Below are 18,444 nucleotides of genomic sequence, written 5' to 3'. Positions count from 1 at the left end.
CTTCTTTTTTTTCTGAAACTAACAAGTCACTTTGTAGACCAAACTTTGTGATGCTGTAACCTAGAAGAGGGCTTTAGGTGTGACTTCACCCTGACTTAACACTAGTAAGATTTTAGTTTCCTTCACCCCGGGTCGCAGAACAGCCCATACAAGCCAACCTCCAGTCAACTTGAAGACCCAAGAGCATGAGAATCAATACAATAAGCTGCTGGGTCTGGGGATAATTTGCTATGCAGCATTACTGTTGGCATCTTCCTGTCCCTTATCAGTTCTTCTCTTATTTTTTTCTCAGGACTTTTAGCACAAGAGATGATCCACTCTCCTTGCAATAATTGTCACCTACAAGGGAAAAGACCATTAAATCTGCCTCAAGCTTGGCCTCTCTTCTGAGCTCCATTCCCCACATGATGTTTACAGAGTAAGACCTGACTTGATATATGAAGGAAAGGAAAAATGAAATTATATCAATTAGTTGCTTGCTAGAAATTTATATGCTTTTTCCATAAGTTGCATTCAGTGAATATTTTGATTACTTAATGGAAGTATTATTGGTATAATTTAAATTGGAGAGAAGATTACTTGAAATTACTGGCCTTCAGCAAGATACAACTGGGAGCTTGTTTGTTCTATTGTATGTTCTCACTTGGAAAGGATCCGTTAAAGAAACAATGGGGTGGTGATGGGTGAAATAGATAAAGGGAATGAAGAATATACTTACCGTGATGAGCACTGAGTAATGTACAAAATTGCTGAATCATTATACTGTACACCTGAAACTAATATAACACTGTATGTTAATTGTTCTTCGATAAAAATAGCAATGGTCCTAAGATTACAATTAATGGATTTAAAATTATTTTTGGTCTAATTTTTAAGAATTGTTTAAACAGTGTAGTTATTTATATTGCTGTAATATGGAGCTGATGTTACATAAAATAGCTTATTGCTTCACCACAATATGGAGTTTATATTTTTATAGAAAGAAGTATAAATGCACTGGGGTTCATTTATTGAGGTAACTTTTTCTGTTTTCTTTTTTTTTTATTTTTTATTGGTGTTCAATTTGCCAACATATAGAATAACACCCAGTGCACATCCCATCAAGTGCCCCCCTCAGTGCCCGTCACCCAGTCACCCCCACCCCCCGCCCACCTCCCCTTCCATCACCCCTAGTTCGTTTCCCAGAGTTAGGAGTCTCTCATGTTCTGTCTCCCTTTCTGATATTTCCCACTCATTTTTTCTCCTTTCCCCTTTATTTCCTTTCACTATTTTTTATAGTCCCCAAATGAATGAGACCATATAAGTTTGTCCTTCTCCGATTGACTTATTTCACTATTGAGGTAACTTAAAAAAAAAAAGACTTTTATTTATTTATTTGACAGAGAGAGAGCGAGCACAAGCTGGGGGAGAGGGAGAAACAGACTCTCTGCTGAGCAGGGAGCCTGATAAGGTGCTTGATCCCAGGACAGGATCATGGCCTGATCTAAAGGCAGATGCTTAACTAACTGAGCTACCCAGGTGCCCCTACTGTAGTAGCTTTTTAAAGGTTTTTGTTATTGGCTTTGAGAGGGTATTAAGGTGGTATCTAAATGTAATATAATCTTATCACTGCAATGGGTTAACTAAGTAAGCAAGGGGATGACTGCATTGTCAGGTGTTTGGAAATTCATGTGCCTGAGAAAATTATTTTGGGATATAAAAGCCAAATCACTTTCTGAAATATTTCCAGGGGGATGACTGAAATAAGATACTTTTTTTCCTTGGTTAAATTTTATTAAAACATACTGTTTTCTATAACAGTTATAAATTTACAAAAAGTTTGGGAGGACAGAAGAAAGACTTCCCATATACTCTCCTTCATGTAGTCTCCCCCATTACTAACTTATTAGTTATGATTAATGAACCAACACTGAAACATTATTGTTAAATAAAGCCCATAGTTTATCCAGATTTCATTATTATTATTATTATTATTATTATTTTATTATTTTACTTAATGTCTTTTTCTATTTCAGGATCCCATGCAGATTAGCCATATCTCCTTGGGCTTTGTTTTGTTCATTTGTTTTTCTTTTTGGCTGTGACAGTTTCTCAGACTTTCCTTGTTTTTGATTAACTTGACAGTTTTGATAAATACTGATCAAGTATTTTGTGGAAGGCCCCTCTAATGGAATTTGCCTGATGTTTGTCTCATGACTAGAATAGAATGACAGCTTTTGGGGAAGAAGACAACCAGAGGTAAAATGACATAAAGTGGTATTTTTACCACATCCTACCAAGGGTATATACCATCCACCTGATTTATCACTGTTGGTATTGACCTTAATCACCTGGCTGAGGTCGTGTGTAAATTTCTCTTCTATAAAGTTACCCTTCCCCTGGCCTGTCATACTGTACTCCTTGGAAGTCACCAAGTACAGCCCATACTTACGGAGTGTGGAGTTAAGCTCCTCCTTTGTGAGGATGGTACAGCTACGTAAATTACTTTGAAATTCTTCCCAGATTTATCTCTTCTTCTTCACTTATTTATTCATTCATTTATATCAGTATGGACTAAAGGATATTTATGATATACTTTGGATTATAGTCTAATAGTACTTTGTTTCTTTTGCTGCTCAAATTGTTCTAGTTCTGGCCATTAGTTCTTTCCACTGGACTGAACTGGTCTATGTCCCATTAGCAAAATCCATCAAGGTAGGTTTTTGTTTTGTGTTGTTCCGGTTTTTGGCATTTCCTTACATTCTGTCACTATCTGGGGCTCCAGTCTCCATCTTATATATGTCTTATTCTAGTCCCTGAATCAACTATTTCTCCAAAGAGCAGCCCTGCTTCCTTTTTTTTGGAAAATGGTATTATTAGACATCAAGCTGTAGCTGCTCAGTACAAATGCTGAGACTGAAATTTTGTTGTTCTTAGGGTCTCTCAATGAATAGAACCAGGACAACATGTGCATATATGAACTCACCTGTAGATATGCAACTATGGATATTTTCATATGTAACCTTATGTATCTGTATGAAGTTAAATATGAATGCATACTAATGCCTCCAACTCTAATCCATGGCTACATGAAACATTTTAGCTTCTTCTGTAGATTCCCATTATAACAGTGAGAAACTTGGCCCCCACCATCTGCCATACATTTACTTAATGTTTAAGTTCTAGTACACAAGCAGAGCCATATCAGAATTGCTAAGCCATACCCCCAAGGGAAACAACTTAATTAACTAGAGTGTAGTGTGTGAAAGTGTGTGTGTGTGTGTGTGTGTGTGTGTGTGCAGTTCCTTCTGCCTTTAGTCTTACAGATTCTATTCATTTCTGGTTCCTTAGGTCAGCAACATCCCCCCCGTCATTCAGTGAGGTAGTTTCCTTCATTTGTAATACAGTATGATTCTCCTGTCTCAGGCTGCGTTCCTTCCTGAGATCCCTGATCTCCTAAATGATTTGTTCAAAGTTTCATGATTAAAGTTCTCTTTGTGTAGGCAAAGCTCTGTGGGTTTTGACAAATGCATGATGTCAGGTATCTGCCATCATGGTAGTGCGCAGAACAGAAGTACCACCTTAAAAACCTCATGTAGTTCACCTACTTGATCCTCTCCTATTTCCCCCAAATTCCTGGCAACTATGGATCTTTCACTGTCTTTATAGTTTTTTCACTTCCATAATGTCATATGGCTGGAGTCATAAAATGCATAGCCTTTTCAGACTGACCGTTCAAGTGTAATATATATTTTTTAAAGATTTATTTATTTATTTTTACAGAAAAAGAGAACAGGAGTTGAGGGGGCAATGGGGAGAGAGAGAGAGAGGGAGGAGAGAAACTCAAGCAGACGGGATCCCTGGGTGGCGCAGCGGTTTGGCGCCTGCCTTTGGCCCAGGGCGCGATCCTGGAGACCCGGGATCGAATCCCACATCAGGCTCCCGGTGCATGGAGCCTGCTTCTCCCTCCGCCTGTGTCTCTGCCTCTCTCTCTCTCTCTGTGACTATCATAAATAAATAAAAAATTTTAAAAAAATTAAAAAAAAAAAAAGAAACTCAAGCAGACTCCATGCAGAGCAATGAGCCCTATGTGGGACCCAATCTCATAACCTCAAAACCACAGCCTGAGCCAAAACCAAGGGTTAGATGCTCAATTGATTGCACCACCCAGACGTCTCAAGTACAACATGTATTTTAGGTTCATCATGCTTTTTTCATGGCCTAATAGCTTGTTTTTTATTGCTGAATAATATTCCACTGAATGGATATATAATAATTTGTTAATCCATTCATCTATTGTAGGGAATCTTGGGTACTTTCACATTTTTGGCAAATACATTCCCACAATCAATGTATGTAACCTCAGCAATAATTGTCTCCTGAAAAACACAGAAAATTAAGTAAACATATACATACAAGATTTTGAGACCCCCAGCCATCTTCCAAAATTCTTGTACCAGGTCTTTTGCCTCCAGACAGGATACTGAAAGCCTTGTCTCTGGGGGATCTCAAAAGGAGCCAAGGGGAATGATGTAATATTAAGGATTTTTCAACAAAATGGCCCAGTCAGGTCACCTTTGGTGAAACTCACAGTCCACAAATCCCACCCAAGTGTCTGTAATCCCAGTGAGTTTTTCGTCTCTCACTCACATGTAGAGACAAAGACCACAAAAATTCAGAAGAAAGCCTCTAACACGAAAGGCAGACAGCAATCAAATAGCAAAAGGCAACTTGGAAATGAGAAGGAAACTTAAATCTCTTTTTCCTTTAATAACCTCAGGGGGAGAAAATATTGCTACCACAGAAAGAGAATAGCAGATTGAATGGAGGGGCTAGAAACAGTCTAATATGGCCAAGGCAACGCTGTTTGTTCATGCAGCTGATGAGGCAACTTTCCATACTATCCCCGCACTGCCCTGCAGCCCTGACATATGCCTCCAGCACCGAAGGGAGGCTTCTAGGACTCTCTTTCAGCCCAGGGCAGCTAGAAGTCATTCCTGAGCCCGTCAAAATATATGCTATATTGTGTGATGTTTTCTAATAGTAAGCCCTTCTTACAAATAAGTCAGAAAACTGTTTTGAGACAGAACCATCTATCATTTCTGTTTATCTATCCTCTCCCTCTTCTGTGCTCAAGCATGTATCACAGCTGGTCTGTGAACATCACCTCAAGGACCTGTGTGTGTGTGTGTGTACATGCAGAAGTGTCACTGTACATATATAAGGGGTAATTCTTACATGGCATAGAAGTAACCTATAAGAGTCTTTGCAGATATAATTAGTTAATTTATGTGGGTCCTAATCCAAAGATTTGCATTCTTCTAAGAAGAGAAATTAGAGACAAAATTTAGAGGGAAGACAGCTATGTAGAGGCAAAGGCAGGAATGGGAGCAATGTAGTTGTGAGCCAGAGAGCAAGTGTTGCCAGCAGCCACTACAAGCTGGAAGAGGTGAAGACAGATCCTCCCCTGAAGTCTGCAGAGAATGTGGCCCTTCTGAACTCTGGTTTCAGATCCCAGCTTCCCCACCTGTGAGGAATCATTGCAGTCATTTTGAGCTAGCCGGTTTGTGGTACTTTGTTAGAGCAGCCCTCGGGAACTAATGCATGGGGATACTTGTAAGTACATAGTCATGGCGGCCAAAGGTTTGACAGATGTAGGGACCAAAGGCTGGGCAAAGAGAGACAAAGAATGAGCAGAGTGAAAAGCAGAGAGAGCTGTGCCCTTATATTAATTAGGTTTTCCAGAAAAACAGAACAAAAAGAATTTGATGGAGGGAGGGATAGATGATATAGACTGCTTTATTATAAGGTAATTATCTCACATAATTATGGAGGCTGACAAACTGGAGGCCCAGGAGAGCTGTGGGTGGAATTCTATTCCAAGTGCTCATCAATGAAAGATCCAGAAGAGCTGATGTTTCAGTTCAAGCCCAAAGGCAGGAAGAAAACTGATGTCCTACTGGACAGACAGGCAGAATCCACCTTATTCCCAGAAGGGTCTTCTTTTTCTTCTACTCAGGCCTTCAACTGAATGGATGGGGGAGGAGGGCTCTTAGCCACATTAGAGAGGGCAATCTGCTTTACTCCACCTACCAATTCCAATATTAGTCTCTCCAGAAACATCCTCACTTACACACCCAGAATGATGTTTGACCAAATGTCAGGGCGTTTCATGGCCCTGTCAAGGTGACACAACAAAGTATCCATCACAGTCCTGCTTCCTGGCAGGACCAGAGGCAGCAAGCCCCTGGGGAGCAAAGCCCATCAGTGAATGAAGAAGATCCGTGGGCCCTACATGCAAGCATGGCTGGGAAGGCACAGGAAGCTTTCACCCTGAAGGGGCCCACATGGACCTGGTTTGTATGGTTCAGCCACAACTGGAGCAAACCAAGGACATGACACGATCAACAAGGACGTTCCACTTTTCTTGTGCAAAACTTTGGAAATACATGAACCTCTAAAACTTGACTTGATGCTAAATGAAGTTAAGTTTCTCACAAGCCCAGAAAATGAGAGCTGAAACAGATAAGTCAGTTCCTAGAATATAAAGAGATGAGACCTCACACACATGTGTTACCTACCTGGGGTTCATACTTTCTCCATAAAGCAACCTCTGGCAATATAAGATGGCACAGAACAACCCAAAAAAACATTGGGAGCAATTAAAGGTCCTGTCACATAGAGCCATGTTTTAGTGAAGTTTAGTCTAGAAATGGACATTCAGCTCTTCAATTCTTGAGAAATAGAAGTTTCCCAGCACAAGCCACCCCTGTGATTTGACAGGGTTACTGCTGGCATCTCCAGATCTGTGGTCTGACACATAAGGAGAGGGATTTCTTGTGCTCTATGAAGGCTTCTGCTTGCCATTGTCAAGACCACCTAAGAAGAATGGTAGGTTTCACTCTTGGGACAGGCACACATGGTAGTACAACCCCCAAGCACTAAGTACACCAAACTCACTATACTGTGATGAAGCCTCTCTGTCATGATTTTCCAGGAAATCAACTTATCTCAAATGTAAAATGTAGAAAAATGTTGAATCACAGCCTCATAATGGAATGACCATAGAATGCTGGCACAAAAAAGATGCCGAGGCCATCAGGCTATGCTGATGCATGAGAGTGTGGTGCCTTTCAGGAACCCTGAAGGCAGAAAGGGAGCTTTAAGTGAGAGGCTGCTTTTCTGGATAATTTTTGTCCCTGGCAGTGGTGTGAGGACCCTGCAAAAGTATACACTTTGGTGTCAGAAACGCTGAGGTTTGAATTCTAACCCTGCCACTTACTGGGATGTTAGGCAAATTACTTAACCTCTTGGTTCTTAAAAATAATGTTTTTTTTTTCCTGTATCTTGCTCTTCAGCTTGATTCAGAACATACATTTCTCTTTTAAAATATTTTATTTATTTATTTGACAGAGAGAGAGAGAGCACAGCAGGGAGAGGGAGAAGCAGACCCCCCGCTGAGTGGGGAGCCTGAAGTAGGGCTTGATCCCAGGACCCCGGGATCATGACCTGAGCCAAAGGTAATGATTAACCGACTGAGCCACCCAGGTTCCTCCAGAACTTACATTTCTAATTACAACTTTATATCCTGGCAAGAGAAAGCCACTTTGGGGGGCATTTTCCTACAATGACATAGTTCTCTAACCATTCAGCAATTACTGAATAACCATTATTCAAACAGCAAATAGCTCTTTAGAAAGAATTATTATTATTTTTAGATTTTATTTAATTGAGAGAGAAAGAGAGCGGGCATGATCGGGGGAGAGGCAGAGGGCGAGTGAGAGGGAGAAGCAGACTCCCCACTGAGCAGGGAGTCAATGCAGGGCTCAATTCCAGAACCCCAAGATCATGACCTGAGCCAAAGTCAGATGCTCAACCAACTGAGCCACTCAGGCACTCTTCTTTAGAAAGAATTATTAATGAAACAATTGCTTCATAAGCCAACCAATAGATAAATAGAAGAGAAGGATGTGGACAGATGAGAGAAAGCATATGAAAGAACATAAAGAAGCATTTAGTGCCCCTCAAGCTAGATTCTTGAATGCAGAGGGTCAACTAACTGCCTGTGGCTTCTGAGGCCATAAATTGTGGTCACTTCTAATCTTGAAAGGCCATTACAAATATGATCCTGTCACTGCAGTGGCTGGGGTTACCTGGGGAAATCATACCTCTGCAGTGCAAATGAAAGAAACTAGTTAGACAGATAAGGGACTAATGAATGGCAGGTTCTCAGCCAATCAGCCGGGCCCGCAGAAGACCCAGCTTTTCAGAACAAGCCTGTCTGGCCCTTAGCAACTATCTGATAAGGCCACCTGCAGGCCGTAAAGCATAGGTCTTGACTCCTCCAGGTTAGGTGAATCTTTGATGCTGACTCCTCATGATATTGAAGGGAAGGTCCCGGTGATGCCACCAACATCATCATCACGTCCTGACACATGCATGAGGGCTCATTTATCCTCTGACTTAGGAAAGATCACTGAGAAACCTCAGAGAGCGTCTGACCTAGCCTTTTTGTGTTCTAGATGAAGGGACTGAAGGTCTGAATGGAGATGGTGATTTTTCTCAAGGTGACTGAGAAGACTTACTTGTATTTTCTCATTTTGTCATTGACAGGCCGGACCCAGCTTCCACCTAACCACTATCCATAAGTGTCAGCACTCAGATGGTCATGGGGAGACAACACTGGATGATCAGGATGGAAACATCAAAGTTAGGTGGAGACCAAGGTACCTCTTGGCTTTGTTGTATATTCCTAGTTCTTTGAGGAAGGATATCTACTGAGGGACTTCAACACTTTGTATCTGACTCTTTAAACCCAGATTAAGAGGAAAGTAAGAAAGAAAGACCTGGTTGTTTGGTATTTATAAAGAGTTTTCACATACACCATGGGGTCGGGAGTTCGTCTGGACACTGTGTGGTAGGTAAGGCACATAGGTTTCTATTTTATAGACAGATGCAGCTCTGGGAAGGCCTCGGTCAGGTATCATTTTCAGACTCAGGTGAATCATCTGCTTGTATCTCTGGCTTTCTTGAGGAAATCCATGGAAACCAAGGAGCAATCTGAAGATCTCTGTTTCTTCTTATTTTCTTACACTTGCTAGGACTACGCAGTCCCCTGTTACCTTTCTGTTATCATAGAACATACAGCATCTCCCAAACAAAAGGCACACCCCAAGCTCATACTGCTTGTACATCACATACACTTTTGACTGCCCCTGGCTCTTGTAAATCCTTTCTTAGAAAATAGAGGATTAACAAAAGTGAAAAAAAAAACAAAAGAGGTAATGCAAGGACACCTGGGTGGCTCAGTTGGTGAAGCGTCTGCCTTTGGCTCAGGTCATGATCCTGGGGTCCTGGGAGGGAGCCTTGCATTTGGGCTCCCTGCTCAGCAGGGAATCTGCTTCTCCCTCTGCCTCTGCCCCGTGCAGCACCCATCCCCGCTCATGCTTGCTCTTGCACTCTGTCTCTCAAGTAAATACATAAATCTTAAAAAAAAATGGGTAACCAGATATAAAAACAATCACCTTCTGTTTTCATTTGTGTAGCATTCCCAAAGTCTTTCCAGAAAAATACCTGTAATTAAGTGGTGTTGGAAAAAAAAAGGCACTGGATTGCAATTTACTACCACTATTACTATTTCTAACTCCTAATTATATAGCATTTTAAGCAAACATGCCTTTTTTCCCTATTACTCCCATTTCATAGATGCGGAAATTGAGCTTTAATGAGTTTAGGTGAATTGGATTTCCCATGTATCCCTATCAGCACTTTGCAAGGTGCTCCATAAGTATTTGCTGAATTGAAGAGCATTCACTTCTATATCTCTTTTTGCACTTAATATTCAAATTAATGGCTGAACCAGTTGTTTTTTTTTTCTCAGAAGCGCACGCCATGGGAAGGTGCCTCTGGGAATGCAAATAGCCCACTCGATGTATTAGGCAACTATAAACAAATGGAGATTTGCACAGATGTAATTAAGAATAGAAAATACAAACCTATGTGCAGAACCATGATTTACAGTCAAATTCACCTGCCTTGAAAGCTCATATTAGATTGCTCCTCGTTTGATTACCAAGCTGGTGTTTCAATGCAAAGCATATGCTTGTGGGCCTCCAGGTTTGCTGGGCTTATGAATTAGCTAATAACTTTGAAACAAACCTTTTAAGAGAGGATTGCTTTATGCCTCAGCAATGCAAACATGGGCAAGTGAAAATATATGCATCTCGATGGGTTATTTCTGTATGGAGGACAAATGTGTAAAAATATGTTTACCAGGAAAAAAATTTCTGGTTTTGACTGTTTGCCAAATGTTACACAGATAATTAGTGATGTTGTTAAATGCTCAGAAGTTCTTCCAAGCCTTCTTTTTTTTGGCACCAGATATGTTCATTCTCTAGTATATGGGCTTATAGAATATTATAGAATATTCATAGAACATAGCTTCTGGCTCGACTTACAAAACGGGCTGCTAATGTCCTGGCCCTCTAATTTATCCTTTTTGGGTTTTCTCTCATATCTGAGAACATGAAAAGAGATGAATGGTTTTTTTGGTCAAATGTCTAACTTAATTTTTCCAAATTATAAGTAAAATATCCTATAACAGTTGTTCAGTTTGTCCACACTCTCATCTCCATTGCATATTCTCTTCTCTCTAGGATATTTGGAGGGTAAAATTTTCTAATTCAAAGTCAGAAAGCAGAAATTGGAGGACTGGAACACTAGAACTTGGCTTTACCCCCCACCTTATTCGCTGCACCACTCCCTACAACTTCCTGAAAAGCTGAAATGACCTCAAAGAAAGTCTCTTCAGCTCCACTTTGTAGACTCAGTGGATGTTTTTAATATGTATAAACTATTATCCCAATGGTAAACTTTGGGTCTTTACCACCATGCAAACTCAGAACATCTGTCATTACTTTTTGGTGATTTGAACAAAACGCAGCAGCTTTAAGATATCGGTAAAGTAAGAGCCATACCGTCTAACTGCAGACCCACCAGGGTCCGTGGTAATGCAGCATGATGCATTAGTCGGTTTGTCCTGCTGGAAGTCTACACCAAGGTCTTTTCACTATGGGGGAGCCTGGCCATCAAAGGGCCTCAGAGGAGTCATCTTGATAAGTGTGTTGTGTTGGAATCAAATGGAAGCACTGTATATGATATCTCTATACCAGAAAAAAAAAAATATGTCAGGGATGAAGAATCCTACTCGAGGCAAAACACCAACCATGAGACAGAATGACAAGTCAAAAATGGGCGCGATTGTGATGTTCCAATGGAGGTCAAAATCTGAAACAATGAGAGAATATGTCAGAGGTGAAGAAAGCAAGAATTAGGAACTACCAAAATGGCAGGTGGTCTGGATGTGTCCCAGAGCAGAGCACCATGGCCAAGCAAAAAGAGGTGGAGTATATCAGCTGCCTTCTGGAGAGCAGTGAGACCTCCCCATTTTGCATATCTAGAACCTGACTTGGTGCAAGGAAGTCAACCACACCACAGAGTCCACCCAGCTGGACTCTGGACCTACAAAGGTCCTACAAAGAGTGATTCACGCTTCATGATCTCACTGTGCAGTCTCTAAAAGTCCTGATTCTAGCTGGAGAAACATCCCATGGACCCTCCTCCACACCACCCACCTCTCATAAGACCTGGGAAAATAATGAGACAAGGAATCACGCAAGAAAAGAGAAAAGGAGAAAAGCAAAGGGGGCTGGATAACATACAAGATGAGACACCTACCATCAGAAAATAAATATATCCCATGTGCTGATGGAAATTTAAAAAATGCGTGATCCAAGAGAAAACTCTTCATATCAGAATCTAGAAAAAAATAGCCATGCAAATAAAGGCCCATTATTTCCCCCTCTGCACAGAATAGCTGGCTTTGAGTTTTAACATGGGAGGAAAAGCCAGATGGCGGCAGACGGCCTTATTATAGAAAGTCCACTTGTACTGAAGTTTTCTCAACGCACTCCATCACTGCTGAGTGAGGTTTTGTTTTGTTTCCTTCTTAAGTGTAGGGCAGGCAAGTACCAAAATTTGTATAAAATCTGAAACCTTTTCATGAAAATGTTCTATTCAATACCTCTGATACATGATATATGATGCCACCGCAGGAAAACTAGTGTTGCTACAGACGTTAATCATAATTATGAAAATTTTTAATTTAAATGTAGGTCTGAACACACAAAATACAGTGCATGGCCATCTGTTAGTTTTCCATCTGGGCTCATTTGCAAAATACATTCTGTTTCGCTCCCCCCTCCCCCCTCTATTTATAATCTTCCCTGGAAAACAAATATGCCTAATCTATGGCATGCCAGAGCTGAAGTTAGCTATTTACAAGTGGCTTTTAATAGACATGGCTACAGTTGAAAGCAGTAACTGAAACTTCAAGGTTTTTTTTTGTTGTTTTGTTTTGTGTGTGTGTGCGAGGGTGTGTGTGTGTGTGTGTGTGTGTGTGTGCATGAGACACCTCCTTAGAATTTGTCAGTAGATTTCTCCTTTAAGCACGCTCTGTCTCCATGTCAAGCTGGCTTTACAGGTTATCTGTAAAGAATAACGACAAATGGAATACTGTTCTACTTATCCCTTGGAATCATGCTGAGAACAATCTCTAAAACTTTAAAGCTTTCATATCAGCATTTTTCATAATCGCCAAAAAAGTAGGAATACAAATGTCTATCAACAGAGGAGTGGATAAACAGAAGGCAGTATATCCATAAACAGAATATTATTCGGCCATAAAAATGAAGGCCCAATACACACTACATTGTGGCTGAACCTTGAAGATGTTAGCTTAAGTGAAAGGAGCCAGACACAAAAGGCCACATGATGTCTGATCTCATTTATATGAAATGTCCCAAACAGGCAAATATGTAGGGAAAGAAAGCAGATGAGCAGTTAGTTGCCTGGGGCTGGAGGGTGAGATTGGGGGATGCAGGGAGTGACTGTTAACAGATCCCTTTTAAGATTTACAACTGTGTTCTAAAATTAGATGAAAATGGTTGTGCTTAATTCTTTGAATATACTTAAAAAATACTGGACTTATGCTTTTAAGTAGGTAAGCTTTCCAATGTCTATCAATTGTATCTTGATAAAAGTATTTAAGAAAAAAACTGTAGACCTGGACAGAGATGTAGAAATTGCTTAGTCTATTTTTCACATTTTAAAGAAGGTACAGTGAGGTCTTGGGGAATGAAAGTGACTGTCACCCAGTTGGTTAGCACCTGGGTTTCTAGGCCTCCATTCAAGGGCTCTCCCTCATCCGAAGTGCTGAATGAAGATTCTAAAAAACTCACCTCATGGCATGAACAGACTAGATTGAAGAAGAAGAGATTCAAATGGGAAGACTTATTTAAAAAATACTGCAGTGGGGATCCTTGGATGGCGCAGTGGTTTGGCGCCTGCCTTTGGCCCAGGGTGCGATCCTGGAGACCTGGGATCGAATCCCACGTCGGGCTCCCAGTGCATGGAGCCTGCTTCTCCCTCTGCCTGTGTCTCTGCCTCTCTCTCTCTCTCTCTCTCTCTCTCTCTCTGTGTGTGTGACTATCATAAAAAAAAAAATACTGCAGTGAAACCAAATCAAAGCAAGAAGGGCCTTCAGAGACGCCAGTGGTAGTAAGGACAGGGCAGTTCATGTGGCTGCAGGAGATCCCTTGGAGGTAAATGCTTTGTGGCTTGGTATCTGACTGCTGATGAGGGGAAGCAGAGGGGAAAGAGTCCTGGGTGAGGAAGGTGGCCAGGATCAAGAAGCCTCGAGAAAGGAGGAACTGCAGAAGGAAGGGGGATTTAATTCTTAACCATGAGCTTGAGTCATGCAGAGGACACAGCATGCAGATACTAAATAGGAAACGGGCATAGAAGAGCTTGAAGTTTGTCCTGGAGCTCAGGGCCAGAGATAGAGAAGGGAGCCATCTGGTGAGCATGGGCCAGGGCAGCGTTGGATGGTGCAGCTGCCTGGGAGTCCAGACTGAGGAGAGCCGGGCCTGGGGTGGTACACAGGGGCTCCCACTTATAAGGGTGCCGAGGAAGGGTAAGAGGAAGCTCAAGAAAGACTCCAAAGGGGTAAGAGGAAGCCCAAGAAAGACTCCAAAATAAAGGTGGGAAATCAGGACAGGTCAGCAAAAAACAAAGCAGCAGATCTAATTTAAGCCAGCCATAGGCTCGAGGATGGATTTTGGAATTTATCATCTGAGGCCTCATCCTTTGCGGGAGCTTTTTGTTGGCTTAGGCAGCTAGTGGAAATGCATTCAGGAACTTGAATCCAACAAAAGCTCTGGCTCTGGAGATATCGGCAGGACGAGGAAAAATCTATAAGAATCAAACTGATGAGATGAGGAAAAAGTAGTGAATAGCATTAAAATACGGACGGAGGCAGCTGGAAAATTTGAGAACGAGGCTATCACGACCAACTGTGTGGTGAAAAGGAAACTATAGTTCCCGGAAGATCTGTCACAATGAGGGTGCAAATATACAAGTAAGCTTTCTCTGCACTTGTGCCAGAGTGGAGTGTGGGGACATAGGCCCTAACCTGGACCTCGGCGGAGGGGAAGGAGGTGTAGCAGACTTCTCCCACCATTAGGAGGTTAACCAAATTCTGTACTTCCCACTTCGGACATATTGAAGTTGACAGTAAGGTAAGACAAAGGGCTTCTGGAAATAAAATCCAGTTGCACAGATTCCCACTAGGAGACCAGAAGACCCAGAGGCACAGGTGTTTCCACCTCTAGGACACCGCTATTGCGAAAAAACAAAAAAACAAAAAACAAAAAAAACCATGTATTGAGCATTTGTTTATTTGCCAGGATGAAGGGTAGGTCCTAGGAATTCACAGAAAAGGATGAAGACGTCTTGACTTGTCCTTAAGGAGATCACAGGTAAGTCACGGGCAGGCAGACCAACTGTTTCCAAACCATGAGATCAGTGCTATGAGAGAGGCTGGGTATGCAGAGAAATGCATGTCCCACCCTACAAGGGGCCAGCAGAGTGGGGTAGAGGAGGATTTTCACAGCAGAGGTCATGCCTGGACTGAATCCTGAGGCAAAATAGTACTTCTAAGGGCAAACTGAAGGTGGAATGGGTGTGGGGACTCTTCTCACCATGTGCAGGGCACAGTGAAGGACCTATGGTATGAGCAGCTGGCTAGGGCCCAAGTGCTGATGCTCATGAGAAGCAGGAGAGGCATCTGCAGGAACAAAAGCATGGGGGGGTCATTCTGCATCCTGCCTGACTCTGTTTCTCTGTCCCCATAAGCAGACTCTGAGAGAAATACTGGGCGCAGGTAGTTTATGAAGCATGGAGAAGAAATCAGAAGGAAGAGAAGACCTTGAAGGCTGAGTGAACCAGTGGGTTACCTCTGTGAGCACCTGGGACTCAATCCCACTGGAATCTCCTGGGAGAGCAAAGAGGCCCATACTGCAGAATCACCAAGTTGAGGGCAGGGGGTGGGCACTTGTCCAATTCCCATCTCCTGAGGGTCGAGGATTGCTCTGGGTGTGTTCAGCCCCCCCTCCCCCCCACACACACGGTTCTACATTTTCAGATCGAACCTTCCACCTGCTTGCCACCTAACACCCTTCCTGGTATCAGGCAGAGAAGCGAAGAGAACAGAACTTGAAGCTGGTATCTCCCTGTAAGAAGCTGTCTCTCCCAAATGTGGGTGAACTCAGGGGGGCCATGGGAAGAAAGAACATCAGTGGTGTCTGCTAAGCAACTCAAAGCAGGCCACATGTCTCCTCCTTCCAACCATATTAGTTCACATCCACCTCCACAGCTTTGCTCAGGGACCTTCACCTTTCCCGAGCCCTACACTTCTGACACCCTTCCACTCCTCCTAAGTCAGAACACCTCCCTCTGCTGTAGCACATGTACATGTAGCACACGTACAGTATGTACTGTATCCTTTTTGTCTTTGTAGTCTCTGAACATCTCATCCCATTTAAATTGTCAGTGTGTGCATTTTCCACAGGGCCCAGGACATATGAGCACTGATGGGCACTTCTTTGCTCAGGCAAAGGAGACTGTTTTATGAGCTTTAAGGAAACCACACCCTTCCAATAATCCACGCCAATCCAATGCCACCTCAAAAACCATGTTCTTGGGGGACTGCCTGGCGGGCTCAATCAGTAGAACATGTGACCCTTGATCTCAGGGTTGAGTTCAAGCCCCATACTGGGTGTAGAGATTACTTAAAAATCTTAGAGGTGCCTGGGTAGCTCAGTTGGCTAAGTGTCTGCCTTCTGCTCAGGTCATGATCTCAGGATCCTGGGACTGAGCCCCTAAGTCGAGTTGGGCCTGCTCAGCACAGAGTCTGCTTCTCCCTCTGCCTGCTGTTACCTCTGCTTGTGCTCTCTGTCAAATACATAAATAAAATATTCTAAAAAATCTTTTTAAAAAGGTGTATTGTTAATACTGAGGCAACAAAGTAAGCCATTTTGGAGGAGAATAAATGTGCTGTCCTATAATATGAACCGAATTAGCCTAATACAGAGTTTTGACTTCTTGATAGCCTTCTGTCAAAAATAAATGAACTGGTAGGAGTCAGAACATGGTTATATATTTGAAACCAAACTGAAGAATCAGAGCAGATGCAAGACATAAAAAGAGAGAGAACACACTGGCTTTAAATACATATAAAACATCAACGTCTGCTTCATAACATTTATTCAAAATTTTTTGCCCTTTGCATCACCTTAATTTTGAATACCACTATTCCCTATGGGCATCCTGGAGAATTGTACATTTAAAAAAATCTTTATTTATTTTGGTATATATTTTCTGACAGGTCAACTAGCATGGAAATCCTGGGCCTTGGGAGGTCTGAGTCTCATTTTTATATTTACCCAGTGAACGTGCTGTTTCTCACTAAAGTCACTTGAACTATATGGGCCAGTTTCTCTTGTCAGCTTCTTAGAAGCTTTGAACTAGAAAAAGAAATACACAGCAGGGTCATCTAGCCCTTTGAAATTTGGGACAACTAGGAAAGATGTACTGCGGTATTGATTTGTAATAGGCTTTGTTCAGACGACATCAGTCTATAATATGATGAGGATTCTTGGATTAAGATGTCCAGCGGTTATAAATGAAAAGCTGGTCTCTTTTTTGGGGAGAGAAGGGTGCCGAGGTGGTGTAAGTATGTGGTTTTCAGTTATTTCCTTTGTGGGACTTCGGGCATTTGAAAAAAAACACCGTGTCCTTTCATTAGTGGCACAAAAGGCAGTGTACAAGGATGTGTCGGTTTAGAAGTTAATACATCACAGTTTTTCTCACACAGAGTTGAAGACGCTGAAGAAGCCTGGGCTTTTTATACAGATACTTCTTGTTTATATACTTCTAATACACTGGTCAAGGTGCTGGTGCCTCAGAGCTGGACATTCATCATCTTGCCAGCACTTGAGAAATTTGTGTCCATTGATATGTTGCGCTGATGTGCAAACTGAGGCTGGGGACAGGAGGGGCCTGGCCAAGCTCAGAGCTGCTAGACAGTGACACTGAGGGAAGAACTGGTTTGTGTTCATCTCCAAAGGACAGGCATTAAACAGTGACCCTACATGGCCTGCCTTCATTCCAAGAAACCTTCCCTGGCCAGCGGTTTCAGTTAACCTGCTGGGTGTTTACAGACGTCACCTCCTCGTTGGTAGACGAGAGGTGAGTCAGAGAATTCCTTCGAGCAGAAATCATTTAAACTATTTGATTTCTAAACCTAACCTCTTTTCCAAGGGCTTCATTCTAAATATTCACTCACTCTGGCTCCATATAAGGTGTGCCTGGAAATCACTGGAATGGGTTTTTGTTTGGTTATTCCCAATTAGGCAAGTAGTCTCGATGAGAATTGCAGGAGTCTCAAGGAATTCCAAGTTATTTTTACATACTCATATTTTGGTGGGTGCAATTAATTCTTTTCTATTATTCAAAACTTAAATCTAAACTATTTGAATCTTGGTAACTTTTTTAAAAAATATTTTATTTATTTATTCATGAGAGACAGAGAGAGAGAGAGCGAGGCAGGGACACAGGCAGAGGGAGAAGCAGGCCCCATGCAGAGAGCCCGATGTGGGACTTTTCCTGGGCCGAAGGCAGGCACTAAACCGCTGAGCCACCCAGGGATCCCTGAATCTTGGTATCTGTTCCTTAGTGATACATGTCATTAAAATTTTGAAATAATGCTACTTTCTTTTAGAAAGCAGTCAGGTCATGTCACTCCCCGATTTATAGCCCTTTCGGTATATTTTTCTGTTTTGATTCCTATGTCCTAGTTTCCTGTGAGTTTGAACATATTATATTTATTAGTTATTTGCATTTTTTTCGAGAATCAGTTAGGACCTCAGTCTAATTGCACAGAGCCTCCTGAAGGAGCCTTTGAATGGAGTGAAGCCCCTATGTGTACCTCCCATAATTTTACAATATCTGGATAAGGGTCCCATAGAGGGATTAGGGAAGACAGAAGAGGGTAAGGACATATCTTAG

Source organism: Vulpes lagopus, chromosome 2 (assembly GCF_018345385.1).
Source record: "Vulpes lagopus strain Blue_001 chromosome 2, ASM1834538v1, whole genome shotgun sequence".
NCBI classification, from domain to species: Eukaryota; Metazoa; Chordata; class Mammalia; order Carnivora; family Canidae; genus Vulpes; species Vulpes lagopus.
Note: the sequence above shows the minus strand (reverse complement) of the source record.